Raw genomic sequence first — 13299 nt, 5'->3', positions numbered from 1 at the left:
CAGAACAGTAGAAAACTGGAGGTAGAGAAATTTTCAGGGACTTCTGGGAACTGTTATTTGCCCAATACCTTCTCCTCTAAAGTCCATGAAAATGTGGCATTATGTAGCTTGACTAGAATTTGGCTTTCCTAACTCTGGAAGGATAGTAACTGTGAATCTGTTGCAACCATTTCACCTTAAAGTAATAAGAGGGTTAACAAAAGTAGTGATAGACCTTCCTTCACTTCCAGCCAAAATGAGGTAATAGGGTCTAGATTTATTCTCCCAATAAAACAATAAGAAAAAAAAAAAAAAAAAGAAGCAGTTACTATTTTCAGACATTGGATCAAAATGTCTTATTCCATTTTCTACTGCTATAAAAAGCAACTAAAGCTAGATACTTTACAAAGAAAAGTTTATTTTGCTCACAGTTCTATAGGTTCAAGAGCGGGGCGCAACTGAACCTATCTGTTCAGTTCTAGTGAGGGCCTCATAGTTGATTACATTACAATGGTGGGAGTGTCTGTGAGTGGCAAGACCCAAGTAGAAGAGGTCAAATGGTAAGACAGGAAGTAGAGGGACCAGGTTCACTCATTTTGTAACAATCTGCTCTTACTGGGAACTGATCTACTTTTGTAGATCTGACCCCTCCCAAGACCGTATTACTCCATTCATGACTGTGGGGTCCCTGTAACCTAATTACCTTCCGATAGGCCCCACTTATTAAGGTCTCCACCAACTCACCACTACCACTCTGGGAACCAAGTTTCTAACACACAAATCTTTGGGAAACAAACCATATCCAAATTATAACAAACAGGAAGCACAGGACTATAATCCCTAAGAGAAAGGAAACAACATGATTCCTATAATTTCATGAATTTACAGCCTACAGGCAGTTTCCAGTCTTCAGACCATGGAAATGAAAGGTAAATAAAATCTGGGTTGAAGAGAGTGATCAAAGTTTGGGGAAGTAAAGAAGCTAGAATTTGTGGGGCCAAGTGTCAGAGAAAAGGGAACTCTGCAGAGAAAGAGAGACCTGGACATCATCCTCTTGAGTGTTTGGCTGAACATTAACCACACACATGTGAAAAGAAACTACCTAAGGCTGGAAAGGAACAGGCAGAACAATTCCCAGAACTAATACAGGTATGGTGTCGGGGTCTTAAGCCCCCTTGCCCTTCTCGACCAGCGACAAGGGAAGGGGACACTCCCCAACAAGGTCAGACCGGGATAGGTAGGGCCGACTGACCGCCCGCTCCCAGCCCTCCAGGCGGAGGACAATCAGACAGTCAGGGAGACCTGGCACAGCAGGAACTCATTTATTGAGGAAATCACACAACTTTTATGTAGGGTGGGGAGTAGGCGGGAACCAATCAGCTTAAAGGTCAGCAAGGCATGGGGTGTTCACTCAGGCGAGAGTCCCATTGGACTATTTGGCAAGCACGAGCTGATCACCTTCGCGGAACTGTTGTTAACCAATCCCTGACGGTGGTCCGGTTTATCGTCATGAACTATTGAAACCACCTTTGCACCTTGATTTTGCTCATTCACCAGGGAGTAAGGAGTCAGCCTGAGTTAGTTCACGTGTCATTAGTCCCAACAGTATGGGATTAGTTTGTGTTCTCACTAGCAAGAGTAGAAAGACCTCATTATACGTGGGTCACTGATTAGAACACACAGATGGATTTACCTTAGCTGTGGCACTAAGTTAACCTTGTGTTAAAGGCATGCCATAATAAAGCTTAGAAGAAATCTCAAAAGCACCCAACTGATTATATCAGAACCAACTCCTATTTAAAGAAATACATCAAAACACAGAAACCAACAATGTAAAACTTATAATTTCTGGCAATCAAAAAATCAGGAAAATACAATACATAACCATAAAAATCATTTAATAGAAACAAAGCCACAAATAAGAGATCACATTAAAGTATCATCTACTTAAGTATCTAAAATAAGTATGCTCTATATGTTCAAGAAAACATGGAGAAGAATGAACATAATAAGGAGAGAAATGAAAGATATATCAAGGAGTCAAACAATTTCTAGAAAAGTACAATGTTAGAAATGAAAAGTACACTGAAAGAGATTTAAACAGATTAAATACTTCAGAAGATAGTATTAGTGAACTTGAAGATAAAGCAATAGAAACTATGCAAAATGAAGAACCAATTAAAAAAAAGATAATATCAAGTGATAAAAGTGGCAGTTGGCGTTCAAAAAGAAAAGAAAGGAGGGGATGAAAAAATATTTGAAAAAAAAAATTTTAAGGGCCTGGGGATATAGTTCAGTTGGTAGAGCGCTTGCCTCGAAAGCACAGGCCCTGGGTTCAATCCCCAGCATTGAAAAAAAAGAAAGAAAGAAAAGAAAAACAATTTAAAATTTTGAAAATGTGTGAAAATTACAAACCAGGAAGGTCAGTGAACCCAAAGCAGAATAAAAATAAAGAAAATCATGTATTGTAGTCTATTTTGTGGTACTATAACAGAATACCTGAGACTGGTTAAATTATCAAATATAGAGATTTATTTCCTACAGTTTTGAAGGTTAGGAAGTCCAATGTAGAGGACTCTGGCAAGGGCCTTCTTTCTTTTTCATCCCATGATGGAAGTTGAAAGGAAACAGCAGGAGGGAAGGGAGGAGGGAAGGAAACACAACTCATCCTTCTATCAGGAATTCACTCTCAAGATAATTAACCCACTCCTTCAATAATAAATTGCATTAATCCATTCATGAGGCCATTGATTAATCAAGAAGTAATTAGGACATCTCTTAAAGGTCCCATTTTTCATCATTGTTGCATTGGGGATTAAGTTTCTTACATATGAACTTTGGGGGCATTATGGTTTGGATGTGAGGTGTCCCCCCAAAAGCTCATTGTGTGAAACAATGCAAGACCATTCAGAGGTAAAATGAATGGGTTTTGAGAGCCTTAACACAATCAGTGAATTAATCCCCTGATAGGGATTAACTGAGTGGTAACTGAAGGTGGTAGGTAGGGTAAGGCTGGAAGAGGTGGATCATTGAGGGTGTGCCTTTGGAGTATATATTTGGTGAGCTGAGCTTAGTCTCTCTCTGCTTTCTGATCATCATGTGAGCCACTTCCCTCCACCACCATACTCTTCCACCATGATATTTAGCCTCACCTTGGGTCCCCAGGAATGGAGTCAACCGTCTATAAACTGAGACCTCTGAAACCATGAGCCCTCAAATAAACTTTCCCCCTCTACAAGTGTTCTGGTCCAGTCTTTTAGTCACAGCAATGAAAAAGCTGACTTAAACAAGGTGACACATTCAAACCATGGCACATGTCAAGGCACAGCATAATAAAATGGAGGAAAACCAGCAAGAAAGAAAAAAATGTTAAAATCAAACAGGGGGGGTGGAAATGACATATCTACAAACGAACATAGGAATTACAGCAGACTTCTCCAATAAATATGCAACCCAAAAAGACAAAGGAGACACATTATTGAAGCATTGAAAGAAAAAAGACTCTGCAAAGATTTCTTTGCCCAATAAGTATATAAAAAATTAAAGGCAATATAACTTTTCAAAACAGCAACATCTAAAGGAAGTCAGCAGATCAGCACTGCAGGAAAAGTTAAAGGAAGCTCTTCTAGCAAATGCAAAATGATATCAGATGGAAAATGGGATCTACACAAAGGAACAAAGAGCACCAGAAAAGATGAATATGTTGAGAATATAATTTTTTTCTTGGTTTCTTTAAAGGATAATTGACTATGTAAGGCTAAAATAATAATTTTTATATTATTCCTTATTTTTCATGACTTTTCCACATTAACTTTAACTCCAGAAAAAATTTGTTGATAGTTTCATTGGAATTGTATTAATATATACATTAATACAGGGAAAACTGTCATACTTATGACAAGAATGTGAGTGATCATTCAATTTGTTTATGTTTCTCAAAAGTGTTTACAGGTTCTTCAGATAAGATTTTGCATATTTACTGAGAAACTTAAATCTTAAATATTAGGAACTTCTGACTTGTGAAAATGAATTAGAAATGAAAATCTCTTGCTTCTGAAATTAAAACATGAGTCAAATGAGAAAAGGGGGATTGAATTAGTAAAGTTTGATTCACATGATATACATAAGGTAAGTAGTCATAAAATAAAAGAAGTAAACAACTATAATAAAATGAAATTCTTAAAGCACTTCTTCCCTTTGAATTTGAGTTATTTTAGTTGGCCTACCTTCTATTAAACTTAACAGTTCACATACTGTTCTTCTACATTTGCTACCAATTACTGACTGAGATGGGGTATTGAGGTTTCCAAATGAATTGTAAACTTGTATATTTTCCCCTTCAGTTCTACCAGTTTTTGTTTTGTGTTTTGAAAATTTGTAGTCAATGCAAATACATTTAGTATTGTTAAGTCTTCTTGGTGAATTGAACCTTTAACATTACCTAATGTTCTTTTGACATCTATATTGTCTAATATTAAAAGTCATTCCAAATTTTTATTTTATTGGTGTATCATATTATGCCTTCCTTCATCTTTTTAATTTTAACCTATCTCTCTCCCTCTAGCATTGTATATACACAAACATATGCAAACATGCAATGCACATACACACACAATGCATACATGAATACACAATTCATTGTGTGTATGTGCTGGGGATTGAACCTCAGTCCTCATATATGCTAAGCATATACTCTACTACTAAGCTATACCCCAAGGTCTCCATATTTATGATTAAAGTGGGTTTCTTTAGTCAGCTTATAATTAGATCTTAATCTTTAAAAACATTTTATTAATGTGTATTAATTATGTATACTAGCGGAGTTCAGTATGATATTTCAACACATGTATTAATCAATCTTTTTATCTACCCTTCCTGTGACTGGCTGACAGATTTGGCTCTGTGGAAATGTTATGGGCAAGTCTATATGGGCAATGACTAAATAGACTCCATTTTGCTCTGAGATTCCATGTTACGGAAGAAATGTTTCTCCCATGGGAACAACCCACCTCTGTTACCCATCATCAGTTACTTAGCATGACATGGTTGGTAATACGAAATGACAAAATGGCAATTCTTGTATAATGAAAAATTGTTCTCTTTTTTATTCCTATTTTCCTAAACAATGTACCATGTCAACAGTGATTCAACAGTGATTGTCTAAACGTTAGTAATCATCCTTTAATTTGTACATAAGGTCATTTTGACCCACTTCCCCCTTCTGCTAATAATTTCAGATCTCATGATGTTAGTTTGTAATTTTAAATCATAGCAACAGATACTTATGATTAATGTACTGATTTATGATATAAAAACCCCTGCAACCCTATGGTTGGGGCTGTTCTCCCAATAGACATTTTGGGGGCATTGTGTGGGACAGTCAGCTGGCAGGTTAATAAAGACTCAAATGTGGACTGCTCAGTGGTGATGAGTCTGTTCTTAAGTTGGGCCCCATAACACTTCCTACCTTTCCCGAACTGCAGTAATCACTATCTAAATTCAGGCTTTTTTCCGCCCACCTCCTCCTCCTCCCCCTCCTCCTCCTCCCCCTTCTCCTTCACCTCCCCCTCCTCCTTCACCTCCTCCTCCTCCTCCTCTTCCTCCTCCTCCTCCTCCTCTTCCTCCTCCTCCTTCTCCCACATGTAAGAGAGAACTAACAGAATTTGTCTTCTGTGTCTTGTTTATTTCACTTAATAAAATGTCCTCCAGTTCCATACACTTTGCTGCAAACGACAAGATTTCATTCTTAATGAATGAATAATACTATCATTGTGTGTGCGTGTGTGTTTCTTTACACATTCATCCATTGCTAAGTGCCACAATAAATATGAATGTGCAAGTGTCTCTTCAGTATTCTGGTTTCATTTCTTTTAGATATATAGCTAGAAGTGGGATAGTTGGGTCATATATATGATGACCTATTTTTAGTTTTATGAGGAACTTCCATACTATTCTCCTTAATGGCTTTTACTAATTTACATTTCTACTATTCATGTATAAGAGTTCCTTTCTCTCTGAAACTTTATCATCCTTTTTTAGCTTTTAGTGTTTTTTTGTTTTATAATAACCATTCTACTGGGGTGAGATGTCATTGTAGTTTTAATTTACATTTTCTTGATGGCTAATGAAGTTGAGCATTTTTCATATATTTGTTCACCATTTATTTCCTTTGAGGGTTGTTTACTCAGATCATTTGCCCATATTTTAATTGGATTACTTGTTTTTTTGTTAAATTTTTTTAGTTCCTTGTTTATTCTGGATATTAATCCTTTGTCAGATAAATAGTGGCAAACATTTTCTACCATTCTGTGTTGTGTCTTCACTTTGTTGATTTTTTCTCGTTGTTGTACAGAAGTTTTTTAATCCTATTTGTCTATTTCAAATTATGTTTCTTGTGCTTTGGGGATCATATAAAAAAAACTCATTGCTTATACCAAAATCTTGAAGTGTTTCCATGTATTCTTTGAGTAGCTTTATAGTTGTAGGTATTACATTTAGGTCCTTGATCCATTTTGAGTTGGCTTTTATACAAGGTGTGAGATAGGGGTTAAGTTTCTATTTTCTGCATATGCATATCCATCTTTCCCAGTGCTTTTATTGAAGAGATTGTTCTTTCTCTTATATATATTTTGGCATATTTGTAAAGAATCAGTTTCTTGTGGATGTGTTATTTCTGGGATCTCTAGTTTTTGGTTACTGTGGCTCCATAATGTCTTGAAATCAGATATCGTGATATCTACAGTTTTGTTTGTTGTTGTTTGAGATTTCTGTGTCTTTTGTGTTTCTAAATGAACTTTATGTCTTTGGTATTTTGATGAAGATTGCATTAAATCTATAAAGTCACGTAGGGTAGTATGGCCATTTTAACATACTCTTTTCATTTATGGGAGATATTCCCATATTTATATCTTCTTCAGTTTATCAGTGTTACATAATTTTTGTTATAGAGAATCTTCACTTCCTTGGATAAATTAATTTCCAGATAGTTTTTTTTTGTGTAGGTATTTTGAATGGAATTGCTTTCCTTTCTTTCTCAGCATATACAGTATTGGTGTATACAAATGCTACCAATTTTTGTATCCAGAAACTTTACTGGATTCATTTATCAGTTTTTTGGTGGAGTCTTTAGGTTTTTCTATAAAGAGAATCATGTCAGCTCTGAACAGGGATATTTTGACTTCCTCCCTGCCTCTGGGTATGCCTTTTCTTTCCTTTGCCTAATTGTTCTAAAACTTCCATTATTATATTGAATAAGGGTGGTGAGAGCAGACACATTGGTTTGGTTCCTCATCTTAGAGGTAACATTTTCAGCCTTTCTCCACTCAGTATATTGGCTGTATGTTTGTCATCTATAGCTTTTTTCTAATGTTGAGGTACAATCCTTCCATACCTAACATGTTCAATGTTTTTATCACGAGAGGATGCTGAATTTTATCAAATGCTTCTTCTGCATCTATTGAGATTATTAATGATTTTTACCCTTCCTCTGTTGATATGATGTATTACCTTTATTGATTTTGCATATACGTGTAATACATTAAGTCGGTTTTGTTTTATTTAAAAAATCTTTATTTCTCCTTCATTACTGAAAAGAAGACGCGGAGCCTAGTTTACTTTTCCTTAAGTGTCATACATGGTGACTTGCTTCTAACAAATATGGTCAGATGAAAGCAACAATAGTGACTTGAAAGACTGGCTCCTAAAAGGTACTGTATCTTATGTATTTCTGGGTTTCTCCAGAGTAGGTGATAAGATAACCAAGAAAAACCACGCTTGAATTTTTGACACACAGAAACTGAGATAAGAAATGCTTTTTGTTTCAAGCCACAAAATTTCAATAGCAATACATAACTAATATTGAGGTTCTCCAACCTTCTTGGATCTGTGGTTTGATATCCTTCATTGATTTTGGAAACTCCCGACATCTTCTCCTGAAATAATTCCTTGCCCCATTCCCTCTCTATTCTCCTTTTACGATTCAATTCCAAGTACAGTCCTCTTTCCCTTATGACAGAGATATGTTCTGAGAAATATGTTGTTAAGTGATTTTGTTACTGTATAAACACAATAGAGAATATTTATATAAACCTAGGTAGAATAGCCTTCAACACAACTATGCTATATGGTATAGCCTATTGCTCTTAGGCTACAAACTTATGAAGCATATTACTGAATATGTAAGTATAACAAAAAAAAGTATCTGCATATTGTGTCAGCTTCCCATCATTCTAATGAAATACTTGAGGAAAAAGTTTATTTTGGCTTACAGTTTTGGGGGTTCCAATTCATGATTGACTGACTGGCCCTATAACTTTTAGGCCTGTGAGGAGTCAGCATGTCAATTTTATGGCATTGGGGATTAAATCCAAGGGTGCTCTATGACTTAGTTACATCCCCAACTTACTCAACCATGAAAACTTGTTTAAAGGAGCATCTTATAAGAGGACTAGTACTAAGCAGAACAAACTTCAAGAAATGTTAGCTTAGCCATTCTTCTCTACTCAATGCATCCTACCTAAATGCATCAAGAATGTTAAAGCTATTATTTGTATTTACTCTAAATTGATCATTTCATTTACCATTTGAAGTTTAATTCATATTACTTTAAGAGTTTATAACTTTTGCTGACACTGAACCCAAACTCCTCCCCAAAGGAACTAATGGTTTTATTACTTTATACATCATGGGCACATTATATGAATAGCTGTTTGTTTACATATCTGCCTAGTTCCACTAGAAATGGAGCTTCTTTGGGTGAGTGCCCTTGTCTGATTCATCTTTATTCCTCTAATATCAATCAGAGCACTTGACTTATACAAGATACAATTGATTTTTATGGGTATCTTTCTGGAGAATGGTAATGTAGGCTAGTTGTATTTATTCACTTGAGTAAAATTTGAGCACTTTGAGCACATAGTTGTACTATGTGTTATAATTTTTCCCCAAGAAGAGTGGCTTCTTTCCTTTTTTCGTTGGTTTTATTTTTTATTTTACAGATCTGTTCACTTTACACAAATAAATTAAGCTCAATAAGCATATACAGTAGTTCTCCTTTGTCCATGGTTTGTCTGTCTGGCAGTTTCAGTTGCCTATAGTTAACCACAGGTCTGAAATATGAATGGAAAATTACAGAAACAAGCACTTCATAAATTTTAAATTAAACACAGTTCTGAATAGTCTCATGAATCTTGCACCACCCTGCTTCTTCCTGTTTGGGAAAGTGAAGCATCCCTTTGTCCATAGTACCCACAATATATATCCAACCTGCCTGTTAGTCACTTATTATCTGTCTCAGTTATCAGAATTGTCATGGTACCATAGTGTTCATGTAGTGTTCATGTGAAAATAAACTTTATTCTATTTAACAATGGTCCTCAAAGGGCAAGAGTAGTGATACTGGCAATGTGGATATGCCAAAGAAAAGCTATAAAATGCTTCCTTTAAATGAAAAGGTGAAAGTTCTCAACTTAATCAGGAAAGAAAAAAAATTATATGCTGAATTTGCTAACTTCTATACAAAGAGTGAGACACAGTATAAGCAGGGTTTGGTTATTATTCACATTTCCAAGCATCCACTGGGGGTCTTGGAAGATACCTTCCCTAAATAAGGTGGGACTACTCTACTGAGCAATTATTCTGTACCAGGAACTACGTTAAGCCTTCAGGACACCAATATGATACAAATAATATAAATACTCATAGTTCAGTAGGGAAACACAACACATTCAAATAAATTTTGAGGAGTACAATATTGGAAGTATATACAAGTATAAGAGTGGTTTAGCAGCGTAGAAAATGAGATCTTTATGAGAAGAGGTGTGATGAGTTTTTAGAGACGATTTCTCAACTGGAGTTTGAAGATGGAAAAGGAGTTTCTCAAGTAGGAACTTGGACTTATCCAGGAGGTTAATAGGGAGCTAGAGATAACAAAAGATTTGTTTTCTCTTATGAAATTTGTATTATCATATATTAAATAAACATCAGTTGGGCACATAGAATATCTCAGGCATTTTGCTGGGCACTATATTATTTAATAGAGCTATGCCTTTAAAGCTCATCATAAAGGACATTTTTGTTGATAAGGTAGATAGCCTAGATTTCATTTATGGTTTCTATCATCCCAATTGATTCTTGGCATAAACTTATAGGACAGTATTTCTAACTTTGTTGCTAGTGCCAACATCAACATTTTGAATCAAAACACTTTGAATCAAAATCTGCCAGGCAGCAGATTTTTTAGCAACCCACTTCATAAACTGTAATTAGTTTTCTATAAAGGGCAAATTATTTCCTTTCCAAATTTCAGTCTTTATTATATTTTTTGTTATGCATTAATATCTACAAATTTCTATTTGGAGTTAGCCCAAAGGAATCCACATCTTTTCAGCCTATCAACTCTTCTATTTAAAACCGAATTTTCTATTATAAAAAAAGAAAGTAAGAAAAAAATTCCAAAGAAACTTAATAAGTCCATCAGGAAAGAGTAAAAAAGATCATTAAAAGAAATAATACATGAAAGAGTTAACAAATTCTCAGTATTACCTAAATAAACAAAACTAAAATATAAGTGCTTGTCTTCATATTCAATCATAGAGAACTGATACATAAGTTTCAAATGACCATTTGTTAATTCTATATTAGGGATTCAAGGGATCAAGCAAAACTTGAAATTTCAAAATCAATGGTGGCAAAGAAAGGAATGAGCAGCACCTTATTTACTACATTTATTGATACTAAAGATTATATATATATTTATATATTTTATTGGTGTTTTATAATTACATATAATCATGGGATTCATTGTTATATTCATATATGCACATAATTGGTTAAATCTCCTTCCCCAGTAACTTCCCTTTCCCTTCCTTTATTCTTCCCCCTGATCTACTTGCTCTACTCACTGATCTCCCCTCTTTTGTTATTATTTTAATTAATGCAATATATATGTAAGTGGGATTCATTGTGGTACATTTGTACATGGACAGAGCATAATTTGGTAGGCTTTATTCTTCAGTACTGCCCATGCCTTTCCCTCCTCCTCTATTCTATAAGTCTTCTTTTTATTTTCATAAGATCCCTGCCTGTCTTTTAAGTATTTCTCTCTTTAGCTTTCACATAGAGGAGAAAACATTCAATCTTTGACTTTTAGAGTCTGGCTTATTTCACTTAGCATGATGTTCTTCGTTTGTATACATTTATCGGCAAATGACACAATTTTATTCTTTATGGCTCAATAAAACTGTATTGTGGGTATATACCACATTTTCTTTATTCATTAATTTGTTGACAGGCACCTAGTCTGGTTCCATAACTTGGCTATTGTGAATTTTGCTGCTGTAAACTCTGGTATACATGTATCACTAGAGTATACAGATACTACTCTAATATCAGTATAGTAGTTCTTTTGTGAGATAGCTGGGTCATATGGTGGTTCCATTCCTAGTCTTTTGAGAAATCTCCATACTGCTTCCCAAAGTGGTTGTACTAATTTTCAGTCCCACCAAAAATGTTTAAGTGTACCCCCCACTCACATCCTCACCAGCATTATTTGTATTCTTTATGATTGCCATTCTAACTGAAATGAGAAGAAATCTCAGAGTAGTTTTGATTTGCATTTCCCTGATTGCTAAGGATGTTGCCATTTTTTCTCATATATTAGATGTACTTTTAATGTACAAAGAATATACCCAATGTGTTGCTAGAGTTCCCCATACTTGAAAAAAATCCTGAAAACTTGATGAAAACAAATAATCTGAAGCTAATTACTAATTTGGTACAGACCAAAAACTTCTGGTTACCACATTACAATTATTCTCCATTAACAAAAGAACCATAGGCAAAGAAAAAATGCTAACATTGCAAAGAACTGTGAATTTACATTAGTTATGAGGATGAGTGGCTTGAATGAGAGGGTTGCTCAATTTGGGATTGGATATTGTGGAATTTTTTCTATCTCTAGGCCTAGGCTGGACTATCAGCCTATGTATCTTGCAGCTAACAAGGGAACAGACAAGATTTCTCAAGATCCTGTCAAGCCTGGTAATAATCCCACATGTCTATGGAAATGAAAAGCTAATTAAGAGGCCCCCTAAGGACAGGTCAAAAGAGTTATTTTGTCCTTACCGCCCTTATCCCAGTTCCTTGATGCCTTACTCCTCCCCTTTCATTCAGACTACTCTAAAACCAAATAATACACATTGTGAAAGTTTCCACCCTTGCTTCCTTTACTGTAAATGCATTGGACTATTAGAATGAAGAATTTTAAGTCCCTTGTCCTTCATCTCTAAACTTGTTTATTTTAAAAATATTTTTGAATAGAGCTCTCAGACACTAAAAAATCTTTCTAAAACTATTTTAAGTTGGATAACTCTATTACATACTTATTTATTTTGGTACTGAGGATTGAAAGTAGGGGCGCTTAACCACTGAGCCACATCCCCCAGTCTTTTGTTTGTTTTTGTTTTTAACTTTGAGACAGGGTGTCGCTAAATTGCTTAGGACCTTCTTCAATTGTTGAGGCTGGCTTGGAATTTGCCATCCTCCTGCCTCAGCCTCCAGAGAGAGCTGGATCACAGGCGTGCACCACCAATGCCCAGTGGTTAATTTTTTTAAATGTTAGAGTGTGATTAAAAGTTTACCAAGTCCTTTAAACAACTTTATACTAAAGCTATCTGATAAATAATACTTCGTCAAATATCAATTCGGCATTTTGTTCTCCTAATTTCAAAGTTTGTGGTTGCATGAAATTACTTGGTTAAATTCTTGTTGGATTCGTATTGACAGTGTTTCACCTCTTTAAAACAATTTTAGGGCTGAGCCTCTACAGTTATCACCCTGAGAATATAAACTAATGCACCTTCTAAAACTTCAGATAAACTATTTTGCAAATTTAAAGTCATTTAATGTTATTCCCTTGATAGTAAAATAAGGCATAATAGAGCACTTCTATTTTTCTTATATTCTCCCTTTTCCCACATGGAAAATTTAGTGGCGTTGAATTGTGGGTTTCAATCTCGTACAAATGAAAATGTTCTATCCAATTTTAACAATTCCACGAGTTTTTCAGTATTCGGAAATGTGTGGACACCGCTCGTTCCTTCGCCAGCAGTATTTTTCCAGGTCACTCCACACCAATGTTAAATTTTCAACTTTTAACTTTAGGATTCAAAATCAAATATTGAACTATAAATTCTCTCTTACCAACACTCACAAGGAACACCTAAGTGTCACGGTAGGCTTCACAACACTAGCCCTCAACAGAACACGACTCCAATCAGTGTCGCAAGTACCACGGTCGCGCTAGTCAGGAATTGACTACTC

The sequence above is a fragment of the Sciurus carolinensis genome, chromosome 2, assembly GCF_902686445.1.
Source record: "Sciurus carolinensis chromosome 2, mSciCar1.2, whole genome shotgun sequence".
NCBI classification, from domain to species: Eukaryota; Metazoa; Chordata; class Mammalia; order Rodentia; family Sciuridae; genus Sciurus; species Sciurus carolinensis.
This window is presented reverse-complemented; position numbering follows the sequence as displayed.